Source organism: Trachypithecus francoisi, unplaced genomic scaffold, assembly GCF_009764315.1.
Source record: "Trachypithecus francoisi isolate TF-2019V2 unplaced genomic scaffold, Tfra_2.0 Lachesis_group10, whole genome shotgun sequence".
In the NCBI taxonomy this organism is placed as follows: domain Eukaryota; kingdom Metazoa; phylum Chordata; class Mammalia; order Primates; family Cercopithecidae; genus Trachypithecus; species Trachypithecus francoisi.
Genome location: NW_022681455.1, coordinates 109,821,263 through 109,834,032, shown reverse-complemented (window position 1 = coordinate 109,834,032; position 12,770 = coordinate 109,821,263).

The window sequence follows — 12,770 nt, the reverse complement described above, 5'->3', positions numbered from 1 at the left end:
GGAGCTTGCAGTGAGCTGAGATCCGGCCACTGCACTCCAGCCGGGTGACGGAGCAAGACTCCGTCTCAAAAAAAAAAAAAAAAAAAGATTATTTAAAAATATGTCAATAAAAAAAAATCCCCCAACTGTCAAGCTGTATCTGCAAGGCCTTCCATAAGAACCGAAATGAACTTTTCAACATTGCCTTTCATCACTACCTTCAGATGAGCCAAACTCATTCAGTCAGTGTCTCCCAATGATGCCTTGCACGTTGTCTAAGTCCTTCTTTCCAGACACCTCGTCTCCTCCGGCTGAATTCCCTTACCACCTAGCAAGATTTCATTTCAGCTTTGCCTGACTACTCAGTTCATTGGGAATTTTCCTTTGAACAATTTAATTCTGTTCCTGGGTTGTTTGGCCAAGTAGATTATAAACTACAGGAGGGCAGCGACCACTCATCAACTTATATTTATTCCCCACTATTCCAAAACTATTACCTTGCAGAGAAGGAACTCATTAAACATATGATTGATTGAAATTCGGTACTTTCTGCGCTATAGTCCTTTCAAATAATTCCTCTGAAGGTTACTGGTTCCTTGCAGAGTGAAAATTACCATGTAGGAAATTGCAAGGAGTCAGTGGAAATCTACTTACCGTGGATAATAAAATCTGAAATAAAAAGAGTTCACATCTGTTTCCACAGTTTCTTAAGGACAGCGAGACAAGCTAAGATCATTCTTTGAAGAGTCATGTTACTTTACCTCTAAAAAAAGGAAATGGCGGCTGGGCACAGTGGCTCACACCTGTAATCCCAGCACTTTGGGAGACCAAGGTGGGCAGACTGCTTGAGGCCAAGAGTTTGAGACCAGCCTGGCCAACATGGTGAAACCTCGTCTCTACTAAAAATACAAAAATTAGCGTGGTGTAGTGGTGCACGCCTATAATCCCAGCTACTCAGGAGGCTGAGGGATGAGAATCGCTTGAACCGAGGCGGCAGAGGTTATAGTGAGCCGAGATCATGCCATTGCACTCTAGCCTGGGCAACAGAGTGAGACTCTGTCTCAACAAGTAAATGAAAGGGCTGTGAGCAGTGGCTCACGCCTATAATCCCAGCACTTTGGGAGGCCGAGGTGGATAGATCACGAGGTCAGGAGATCGAGATCATCCTGGCCAACATGGTGAAACCCCGTCTCTACTAAAAATACAAAAATTAGCTGGGCATGGTGGTACGTGCCTATAATCCCAGCTACTTGGGAGGCTGAAGCGGGAAAATCGCTTGAACCAGGGAGTCAGAGGGTGCAGTGAGCTGAGATTGTGCCACTGCACTCCAGCCTGGTGAAAGAGCGAGACTCCATCTCAAAAAAATAAACAAATAAAAATAAAAATAAATAAAAAATAAAGGCTGGGCGCAGTGGCTCACACCTGCAATCCTAGTACTTTGGGAGGCCGAGGAAGGCTAATCACACAGTCAGGAGATCGAGACTATCCTGGCTAACACATTGAAACCCCATCTCTACTAAAAATACAAAAACCCCATTTCTACTAAAAATACAAAAAAAAAAAAAATTAGCCGGGTATGGTGGCATGCACCTGTAGTCCAGCTACTCAGAAGGCTGAGGCAGCAGAACTGCTTGAACCTGGGAGGTGGAGGTTGCAGTGAGCCAAGATTGTGCCACTGCACACCAGCCTGGGCAACAGAGCAAGACTCCATCTCAAAAAAATAAATAAAAAGTACCCACTGCTGTCATTATTACCCGTTGACTTTTAGCAGCACCAACAATAAAACCTTTGATAGAAACTCTTGGCTGGGCACCCTGGCTCAAGCCTATAATCCTAGCATTTTGGGAGGCCGAGGCAGGAGGATCACTTGAGCCAAGACTGGGCAATGTGGCAAAACTCCATCTCTACAAAAAAATACAAAAATTAGTATTTTTGTATAGCACCTGTAGTCCCAGCTACTAGGGAGCCTGAGGTGGGAGGATCACTTCAGCCCAGGAGTTCAAGGCTGCAGTGGGCTGTGATCAGATCACTGCACTCCAGCCTGGGTGACACAGTGAGACCCTGTCTCAAAAAAAGGAAGGAAGCAAGGAAGGAAGGGAGGGAGGGGAAGAAAGAGAGAGGAAGGAAGGCAGGCAGGAAGGGAGAGAGGGAGGGAAGAGAAGAAAGAGAGAGAGGAAGGAAGGATGGAAGGAAGGAAGGAAGGAGGGAGGGAGGGAGAAGGGAGGAAAGGGAGGGAGGAAGAACGGAAGGAGGGAGGGAAGGGAGGGAGAGAGGGAAAAGAGGAAGGAAGGAAGGAAGAAAAAAAAAAACAACTCTCCAGCTGCTAGTCTATACTTTATCTAGGAATGATAAAGTATGCCACAACACCATTTGATTCCATGCTTAAAGGGCAAATGGCCAAATTAATTTCGGTGACAAACAGATCTTGTATAAAACTACACTTCGGCTAAAAGAGAGTATAGATTGCCAAGAGTCCGTCAAAGGAAAAGAATTAGTGGATCTGGGGCTGGTTCCAAGGTATGAGTGTAGTGTAATTTCATAAGGAAGGAGGGCCTCAAGCAAAATTGCAGCCCTTAGCAAGCCTGAAGGTCACTGCCACAAAGGTGGCCTGATGCCAGAGGAACAAAAGCAGGAGCCACTCAATTACTACTAAAGAAGACGCCAAAGGGAGAAATAAGCTCATAAAATAACCGATCCAACATCCAGCTTTGAAAAATTATCTATGCATAACTCTTCCCCACTTAGAAGACAGCGGGATCAGTTATCCTTTTCAATGAATAGTACTACTTTACCTTCCAGTAGAAATATCCTGCAATATATTTTCACTCCAGCACAAACAGGTCGCGAAAGAGAGAAAGGTACATACATCCTTTAGCTGATGCAAGCACATTTTTAATTCATCCCACCAAGATAAATCTCTAACCATCTGAAACCTGCAAAAATGGATTAACGATCTCATACAGCATGACTATGAAAACCCACATCTGCTAACCACATTCCTAATAGGAAGCAGCTGGTGACAGTTTTGTAGCACTGTGACTTTTTAAAGGAAAATATTAGCAAGGACACACTAAATAGAAGTTTAATTTCATTGAATCCACTTAGTTACGGAAAATCAGTATTTTCTTTTTTCTTTTTTATCGATAATCATGGAAATTACATAATTTGTCATGAAACTCAAATAATATCTAAAAATAAAAGTCCGCCCAGCACAGTGGCTCACGTCTGTAATCCTAGTACTTTGGAGGCCGAGATGGGTGGATCACTTGAGGTCAGGAGTTTGAGAACAGCCTGGTCAACGTGGTGAAACCCTGTCTCCACTAAAAATACAAAAATTAGCCAGGGATGGTGGTAGGCACCTGTAATCCCACCTACTCGGGAAGCTGAGGCAGGAGAATCACTTGATCCCCGGAGGCAGAGGTTGCAGTGGGCCGTGACTATGCCACTGCACTCAAGCCTGGGTGACAAAGAGAGAGAGTGTCCAAAAAAAAAAAAAATGTAATGAAAAGTCTACTTTCCCCCTTCACCAGTTCCCCTTTCCTTTCCTTTTTCCTTTCCTCTTTCTTTTGAGACGGAGTCACACTCTGTCGCCCAGGCTGGAGTGCAGTGGCCTGATCTCAGCGCACTGCAAGCTCCGCCTCCCGAGTTCACGCCATTCTCCTGTCTCAGCCTCCCAAGTAGCTGGGACTACAGGCGCCTGCCGCCACGCCCGGCTAAATTTTTGTATTTTTAGTAGAGACGGGGTTTCACCGTGTTAGCCAGAATGGTCTCGATCTCCTGACCTCGTGATCCACCCGCCTTGGCCTCCCAAAGTGCTGAGATTACAGGTGTAAGCCACCATGCCCAGGCTCTTTTTTTTTTTTTTTTTGAGATGAAGTCTCTCTTTTGGAGTGCAAGGGAGGAGTGCAATGGCATCATCTCTGCTCACTGCAACCTCCGCTTCCTGGGTTCAAGCGATTCTCCTGCCTTAGCCTCCCAAGTAGCTAAGGTTACAGGTGCCTGCCATCATGCTCAGCTAATTTTTGAATTTTTAGTAGAGACGGGGTTTTACCATGTTGGCCAGGCTGGTCTCAAATTCCCGACCTCAGGTGATCCACCTGCCTCGGCCTCCCACACTACTGGGATTACAGGTGTGAGCCCCCACACCCAGCCTGGAGATCCAATCTTTAAAGAAGTAACTAAGTTAAAATGAGGTCACTGGAGTGGGCCCTAATTCAGTTTGACTGTTGTCCTTACAAGAGGAGATGGCCGGGCGCGGTGGCTCACGCCTGTAATCCCAGCACTTTGGGAGGCCGAGGCGGGTGGATCACCAGGTCAGGAGATCGAGACCATCCTGGCTAAGACGGTAAAACCCCGTCTCTGCTAAAAATACAAAAAATTAGCCGGGCGCGTTGGCAGGCGCCTGTAGTCCCAGCTACTCGGGAGGCTGAGACAGGAAAATGGCGTGAACCCGGAAGGCGGAGCTTGCAGTGAGCCGAGATCACGCCACTGCACTCCAGCCTGGGTGATGAGCAAGACTCCATCTCAAAAAAAAAAAAAAAAGAGATGAGGGCAGAGACACATGCATAGAGGGAAGACCATGGGAAGATGAAGGGAGAAGATGGTCATTTACAAGGCAAGGAGAAAGGCCTCAGAAGAAACTAATCCAGCCTGGCAGGGTGGCTCATGCCTATAACCACAGCATGTCGGGAGGCAGGAGTATTACTTGAGTCTAGGAGTTTGACACCAGCCTGGGCAATACAGCAAGACCTCGTCTCTACAAAAAAACAAAAAGCAGAAAAATAAGGCCAGGCATGATGGCTCATGTCTGTAATCTCAGCACTTTGGGAGGCTGAGGCTGGTTGATCACTTGAGGTCAAGAGTTCAAGACCAGTCTGGCCAACATGGTGAAACCCCATCTCTACTAAAAATACAAAAATTAGCTGGGCATGGCGTTGCACAGTTGTAATCCCAGCTACTCAGGAGGCTGAGACAGGAGAATCACTTGAACCTGGGAGACAGAGGTTGCAGTGATCTGAGATCGCTCCACTGCACTCCAGCCTGGGCAACAGAGTGAGACTCTGTCTCAAAACCACCACCACCACCACCACCACCACCACCACACCACCACCACCACCACCAACAACAATCCTGCTGACACCTTGATCTCAATCTCAGACTTTCAGCCTCCAGAACTATGAGAAAATAAATTTCTGGTCTGGCACAGTGGCTCAGGCCTGTAATCCCAGCATTTTGGGAGGCCAAGGCAGGTGGATTGCTTGAGTTCAGGAGTTCTAGACCTGCCTGGGCAACATAGTGAGACCCCATCTCTACAAAAAAAAATAGATCCTTGATTTAAAAAAAAAAAAAATAGAAAAAGGCCAGGTGCAGTGGCTCGCGCCTGTAATCCCAACACTTTGGGAGGCTGAGGCGAGTGGATCACTTGAGATCAGGAGTTTGAGACCAGCCTGACCAACATGGTGAAACCCCATCTCTACTAAAAATACAAAAATTAGCTGGGCATGGCGTTGCACAGTTGTAATCCCAGCTACTCAGGAGGCTGAGACAGGAGAATCACTTGAACCTGGGAGACAGAGGTTGCAGTGATCTGAGATCGCTCCACTGCACTCCAGCCTGGGCAACAGAGTGAGACTCTGTCTCAAAACCACCACCACCACCACCACCACCACCACCACCAACAACAACAATCCTGCTGACACCTTGATCTCAATCTCAGACTTTCAGCCTCCAGAACTATGAGAAAATAAATTTCTGGTCTGGCACAGTGGCTCAGGCCTGTAATCCCAGCATTTTGGGAGGCCAAGGCAGGTGGATTGCTTGAGTTCAGGAGTTCTAGACCTGCCTGGGCAACATAGTGAGACCCCATCTCTACAAAAAAAAATAGATCCTTGATTTAAAAAAAAAAAAAATAGAAAAAGGCCAGGTGCAGTGGCTCGCGCCTGTAATCCCAACACTTTGGGAGGCTGAGGCGAGTGGATCACTTGAGATCAGGAGTTTGAGACCAGCCTGACCAACATGGTGAAACCCCATCTCTACTAAAAATACAAAAATTAGCTGGGTGTGGTAGCACACACCTATTACCCCAGCTACTTGGGAGGCTGAGGCAGGAGAATTGCTTGAACCCTAGAGACAGAGGCTGCAGTGAGCTGAGATCATGCCGCTGTACTCCAGCCTGGGCATCAGAGTGAGACTCTATCTCAAAAAAAAAGAAAAAGAAACAGAAAAAGTGACAGTTTGGGCTATTAAAAAAAAAAAATTAGCCAGGTGTAGTGGCGCACACCTGTACTTCTAGCTACTCACGATGCTGAGGCTGGAGGATTGCTTGAGCCCAGGGGTTAAGGCTGCAGTGAAGTGAGTCAAGATCGAGCAACTGCAATCCAGCCTGGGCAACAGAGCCAGACCCTGTCTCAAAAAAAAAAAAAAGAAGTTCTGTTGTTGAAGGCATCCCAATAGTACTCTGTTATGGCAGCCCTAACATACTTACATAGATCCCCCATCACCTACACAACAGCCTGTTTTTTGACTCCCTAACTTCCAGTCTCTTCTGTCCCTTACACAAATGGGCATTTTTTCTGTCATTCCATTGAATGTGTGAGTCACTCACAGCTGTGTTTTCCACTGAATGAAAATTGTGGATCACAGACTGGAAGGCCCACCCCAACTGGTCTTATTTCTCACTACATGTTGGCTCAAGGACTATGTATCCAAAATGACTTGTCTTTTCCACATACTTTCCTAAACTGCTTAGCTTCCTTCTGTGGAAACCACTCTATTGTGTGTGTGTGTGTGAGTGTATGTGTGTGTGCCAGGGTCTTGCCCTGTTCTCAGGCTGGAATGCAATGGTGTGGTCCCGGGTCACTGCAGCCTCAACCTCCCAGGCTCAAGCAAATCTCCCACCTCAGCCTCTCGAGTAGCTGGGAAACACAGGCACATGCCACCACATCTGGCTAATTTTTAAAAAATGTTTTTGTAGAGATGGGGTCTCACTGTGTTGCCCAGGCTGGTCTCAAGTTCAAGCAATCCTCCTGCCTTGGTCTCCCAAAGTGCTGGGGTTACATGCATGAGCCACTATGCCCGACCTCATGTAGCATCACTGATCTACTTGCTTCTCTCTCCAGCTAGGCGGTGTAGTTCTTGAGGGCTGAGGCCACATTTTTCTTCCGTTTTTGGTGAGTTGCATATAGTAGCCACTTAATAAATGTATAACTGTTATTAAATTCTGTAACTTCCTAAAGACAATGAACTGACACAAAGCTAAGCTTGAATATCTAGATCTGTGCTGTTCAATACGAAAGCCATTAGCACATGTAGCTATTTAAATTAAAATTAAAAATCCTGGCCAGGCACGGTGGCTTATACCTGTAATCCCAGCACTTTGGGAGGCTGAGGCAGGCGGATCACCTGAGGTTAGGAGTTCGAGACCAGCCTGGGCAACATGGTGAAACCTTGTCTCTACAAAAAATATAAAAATTAGCCGCGCGCAGTGGCACATGCCTGTAGTCCCAGCTACTTGGGAGGCTGAGGCAGGAGAATCCTCAGAAGGTGGAGGTTGCAGTGAGCCAAGATGGTGCCACTGCACTCCAGCCTGGGTGACAGAGTGAGACTCCGTCTCAAAATATAAATAAAATAGAAATGTTTTCTATTTGTGCTATGCTGTAAGATAGTTAGTAGGCACATGTGACTACTGAGCACTTGCAATGTTGCTAGTGTGACTAAGAAGATAATTTTTTTTTTTTGAGACGGAGTCTTGCTATGTTACCCAGGCAGGGGTGCAGTGGTGCGATTTCAGCTCACTGCAACCTCTGCCTCCCAGGTTCAAGCGATTCTCCTGCTTCAGCCTCCTGAGTAGCTGGGATTACAGGCACATGCCACCATGCCTGGCTAATTTTTGTACTTTTAGTAGAGGCGAAGTTTCACCATGTTAGTCAGGCTGGTCTTCAACTCCTGACCTCGTGATCTGCCCACCTCAGCCTCCCAAGGTGCTGGGATTACAGGCATGAGCCACCTCATGCTGGCTTCAAACTCCTGACCTCATGATCCACCTGCCTCAGCCTCCCAAAATGCTGGGATTACAGGCGTGAGCCACCGTGCCCAGCCTTATTTATTTATTTTTGAGACGGGGGTCTCACTCTGTCACCCAGGTTGGAGTGCAGGGGCGTGATTATCTGCTCACTGCAACCTCCACCTCCCAGGCTCAAGCAATTCTCCCACCTCAGCCTCCCAAGTAGCTGAGATTATATGCACACGCCACTACACCCAGCTCATTTTTGAATTTTTAGTAGAGACGGGGTTTCACACTGCCTAGGCTGGTCTCAAACTCCTGAGCTCAGATGATTCATCTGGCTTGGCCTCCCAAAGTGCTGCGATTACAGGCATGAGCCACCATGCCTGGCCTACTTTTCTATCATCACAGAAAGTTTATTCAACAGTGCTGATCTACATCATAAAATACCTTGAAATACTAAAAGAAAAAGACAACATGGCTGGGCGTGGTGGCTCACACCTGTAATCCCAATACTTTGGGAGGCTGAGGCAGGCAGATCACGAGGTCAGGAGATTGAAACCTACCTGGCTAACACGGTGAAACCCCGTCTCTACTAAAAATACAAAAAATTAGCTGGGCGAGGTGGTGGGTGCCTGTAGTCCCAGATACTGGGGAGGCCGAGGCAGGAGAATGCCGTGAATCTGGGAAGTGAGCTGGCAGCGAGCCGAGACCGCGCCACTGTACTCCAGCCTGGGTGACAGAGCGAGACTCCGTCTCAAAACAACAACAACAACAACAAAAAAGAAAAAGACAACACATTGGGGGAAAAAAGGAGAAAGGGTTACGAATATGTAATTCATGCAATTGGCCAAACATTCAAACACATAAAGTGAGCAACCTCATTAGTAAACAGGGAAATGCAAAGTAAAATGAGATAGCATTTTTCACCCATTGGATAGGCTAAAATTAGTCTACCAGTACATTGGTAAGGAATAAGGAAACAAATACTTTCAAACACTGCTGATGGGAAAACAGCCAGTCCGAAGGCCAAATAAAAGTGAAAGAAAATGGACAAAGTATGAGCCACACCCAGGAACTGGCCCAAGAAACACCCAGACATGAGCACTAGGAGACAAGGTCCTAGATTGTACATTACTACACTCTGTATGACTAACACAAAAGACTGCCCACATAACTCAATATTACAGCTAGATCAAGTGCTCAAACACCTTCCCCCATCCCTGTAGCCTATGAAATGGAAAATCCTTTGTGTATCATGCCTGCTAATCATCATGTTATAGGAAAGGGGTCCTGATCCAGACCCGAAGAGATGGTGCTTGGATCTTACACAAGAAAGAATTCAGGGTGAGTCCGTAAAGTGAAAGCAAGTTTATTAAGAAAGTGAAGGAATAGAGGAATGGCTACTGCATAGACAGAGCAGCCCCGAGGCTGGTTGCCCATTTTTATGGTTCTTTTCTCTTTTTTTTTTTTTGGAGACAGAGCCTCACTCTGCCTCGCCAGGCTGGAGTGCAGTGGTGTGATCTTGGCTCACTGCAACCTCTGCCTGCCCAGTTCAAGTGATTCTCCTGCCTCAGCCTCCCTAGTAGCTGGGACTATAGGTGTGCACCACCACGCCTGGCTAATTTTTGTATTTTTTTTTAGTCGAGATGGGGTTTCGCCACATTGGCCAGGTTGGTCTGGAACTCGACCTCAGATGATCCGCCCACCACGGCCTTCCAGAGTGCTGATATTACAGGCATGAGCCACTGCACCCAGCCTTTTATGGTTATTTCTTGATGATATGCTAAGCAAGGGGTGGATTATTCATGCCTTCCCTTTTTAGACCATATAGGATAACTTCCTGATGTTGCCATGGCATTTGTAAACTGTCATGGCGCTGGTGGGAGTGTAGCAGTGAGGACAACCAGAGGTCACTCTTGTGACCTTCTTGGTTTCGGTGGGTTTTAGCTGGCTTCTTTACTGCAACCTGTTTTATCAGGAAGGTCTTTATGACCTGCATCTTGTGCCGACCTCCTATCTCATTCAGTGACTTAGAATGGCTTAACTGTCTGGGAATGCAGCCCAGTAGGTCTCAGCGTCATTTTACCTAGCTCCTATTCAAGACGCATTTGCTTTGGTTCAAATGCTTCTGACAATCATATTTATGATTGGGTTCCTACAACTGAGATAGTGGGGGAACAAGCTGAAGAATGCCACCTTGGCCTCTAACAAATCACTGTGTGACTGTGGGAAAAATTACCTCTTCCCTTTTTGGTCTCCCATTTCCACGACTATAAAAATGAGATTGGCTGGTCATGGTGGCTCACACCTGGAATCCCAGGACCTTGGGAGGCCGAGGTGGGTGGATCACTAGCTCAGGGGATCGAGACCATCCTGGCCAACATGGTGAAACCCTGTCTCTACTAAAATACAAAAAATTAGGCCGGGCGCGGTGGCTCAAGCCTGTAATCCCAGCACTTTGGGAGGCCGAGATGGGCGGATCACAAGGTCAGGAGATCGAGACCATCCTGGCTAACACGGTGAAACCCCGTCTCTACTAAAAAATACAAAAAAAAAAAAAACTAGCTGGGCGAGGTGGCGGGCGCCTGTAGTCCCAGCTACTCGGGAGGCTGAGGCAGGAGAATGGCGTAAACCCGGGAGGCGGAGCTTGCAGTGAGCTGAGAACCGGCCACTGCACTCCAGCCCGGGCGACAGAGCGAGACTCCATCTCAAAAAAAAAAAAAAAAAAAAAATTAGCCGGGCGTGGTGGCAGGCACCTGTACTCCCAGCTACTTGGGACTGAGGCAGGGGAATCACTTGAACCCAGAAGGCAGATGTTGCAGTGAGCCGAGATCACACCACTGCCTGGTGACAAAGTGAGACTCTGTCTCAAAAAAAAAAAAGAGAAAAAAAAATGAGACTGAGAGTCACATTTCTTTTACAAACTCCTGCTTCATCTCCACCCAATAGGAATAACTTCATTTTTATCTACAGCATACACTGTGGTTCAGTATTAAGTAGCATTTAAAGAAATGGTTGATTTTCAAAAGAAAGCTTAAAAACCCCCAAATTTGATGGTCTGTATCTTCCAATATTCCAAGATTTTAGTTTTTCTTAGTTGAATTTGCTATACTCTCCACGATACATGTGAATTATCCATTCAGAGATGAGTTTACTAACCAGTACATGAGAAAAGTGAGTTTTTAAAGCATTTGAGTCAGATTGGCAAAAAAGACCTTTCCTGGGCTGGTTTCAAATCAGAATTTTTCTGTAGAACCCAAGAATGAGCAGAGGTATGCAAAATGGCCAAAACAGAAACATAATGCCAAGAGGGAAACGTTTTAAATGTCTAGGTTACACAAATCCCCAAAGTAAAAACACCCTGAAACCCATGCACTAAAGCATTCCCCCTTTTTTAATACTGGTTTTCCTTCCCTTCCCTTCCCCTCACATCCCCTCCCCTCCTCTCCCCTCTCCCATTGTCCCTTCCCCTCACATCCCCTCCCCTCCTTTCTCCTCTCTTCCCCTTCCCTCCTCTCCCCTTCCCCACCTTCCCCTCCCTTCTGTTCCCTTCCCTTCCCTTCCCCCAAGTTCTCTAACTTGCTCTAGTCAGTTTCTGCTTCATTTGTATTCCAAGTTTTCTACTTCGGAAGAATTTCAAGGCCCAAAGCACTTACTTCCCATACCATTTAAGGAAGTCCAAATCACTGGCTGGAAAAGTGGAAAAGGAATGCTTCCTACTGTCAGAACTTTTACTTCCTCATTCAGATGATCTGTGGGTTCTCTCTTTGAGAATTACATCCTCCACAACCCACAAGATTTTAGAATTTAAGTAAGTCAAACCATAAACTAGATTCCAGTTAACAAGGATTCTCTGAATTTACAGCTCTACAACTAGTGAAAAGCAACTAGTGGAAAGTTAATTTATTATTTTATTTTGAGATGGAGTCTCGCTCTGCGTGATCTTGACTTACTGCAACCTCTGTCTCCCAGGTTCAAGCAGTTCTCCTGCCTCAGCCTCCCAAGTAGGGAGACTGGGATTACAGGCGCGTGCCACCATGCCTGGCTAATTTTTGTATTTTTAGTAGCGACAGGGTTTTGCCATGTTGGCCAGGCTGGCTTGCCTGACCTCAAGTGATCTGCCTGCCTTGGCCTCCCAAAGTGCTGGGATTACAGGTGTGAGCCACTGCACCGGGCCACAAGTGAGTTAATATTTAAGGCATCCTAGCCTCCATCTGCTCACCAGCATTCAATGTAGACCAGCGACTTAACTTGTCATTTCAACCACTTAAAACATTTCTTAGAAAGGACAGGATCTTCAGCAAGCTCAAAAGGTCCCTAATAGTCCAGTCTAATCCAGACTGGAAAAATATACCTTACAGAAAAAAATTTATTCAACATGAGGCAAGTTTTTTTTTTACACAGGTGAGCTAAAAAGTTGCAGGTATTTTTTTCTTTGAGAGAGGGTCTCAAAAACAACCCAGGCTAGAGTGCAGTGGTGTGCTCAGCCTCTTCCTCCTGGGCTCAAGCAATCCTCCCACCTCAGCCTCCTGAGAAGCTGGTACTACAGGTGCTTGCCACCACACCTGGCTAATTTTTGTATGTTTTGTAGGGACGGAGTTTCACCATGTTGCCCAGGCTGGTCTCAAAGTCCTCGGTTCAAGCGATTTGCCAGTCTCAGCCTTCCACAGTGCTGGGATTATAGGTGTGAGCCATGGCATCCAGCAGGTATTTGTTTAAATTACTCCTATCACTGTAAAACCTAACAAGTGGGGCAGAGGCAAACACATCTATTATAAACCTTATC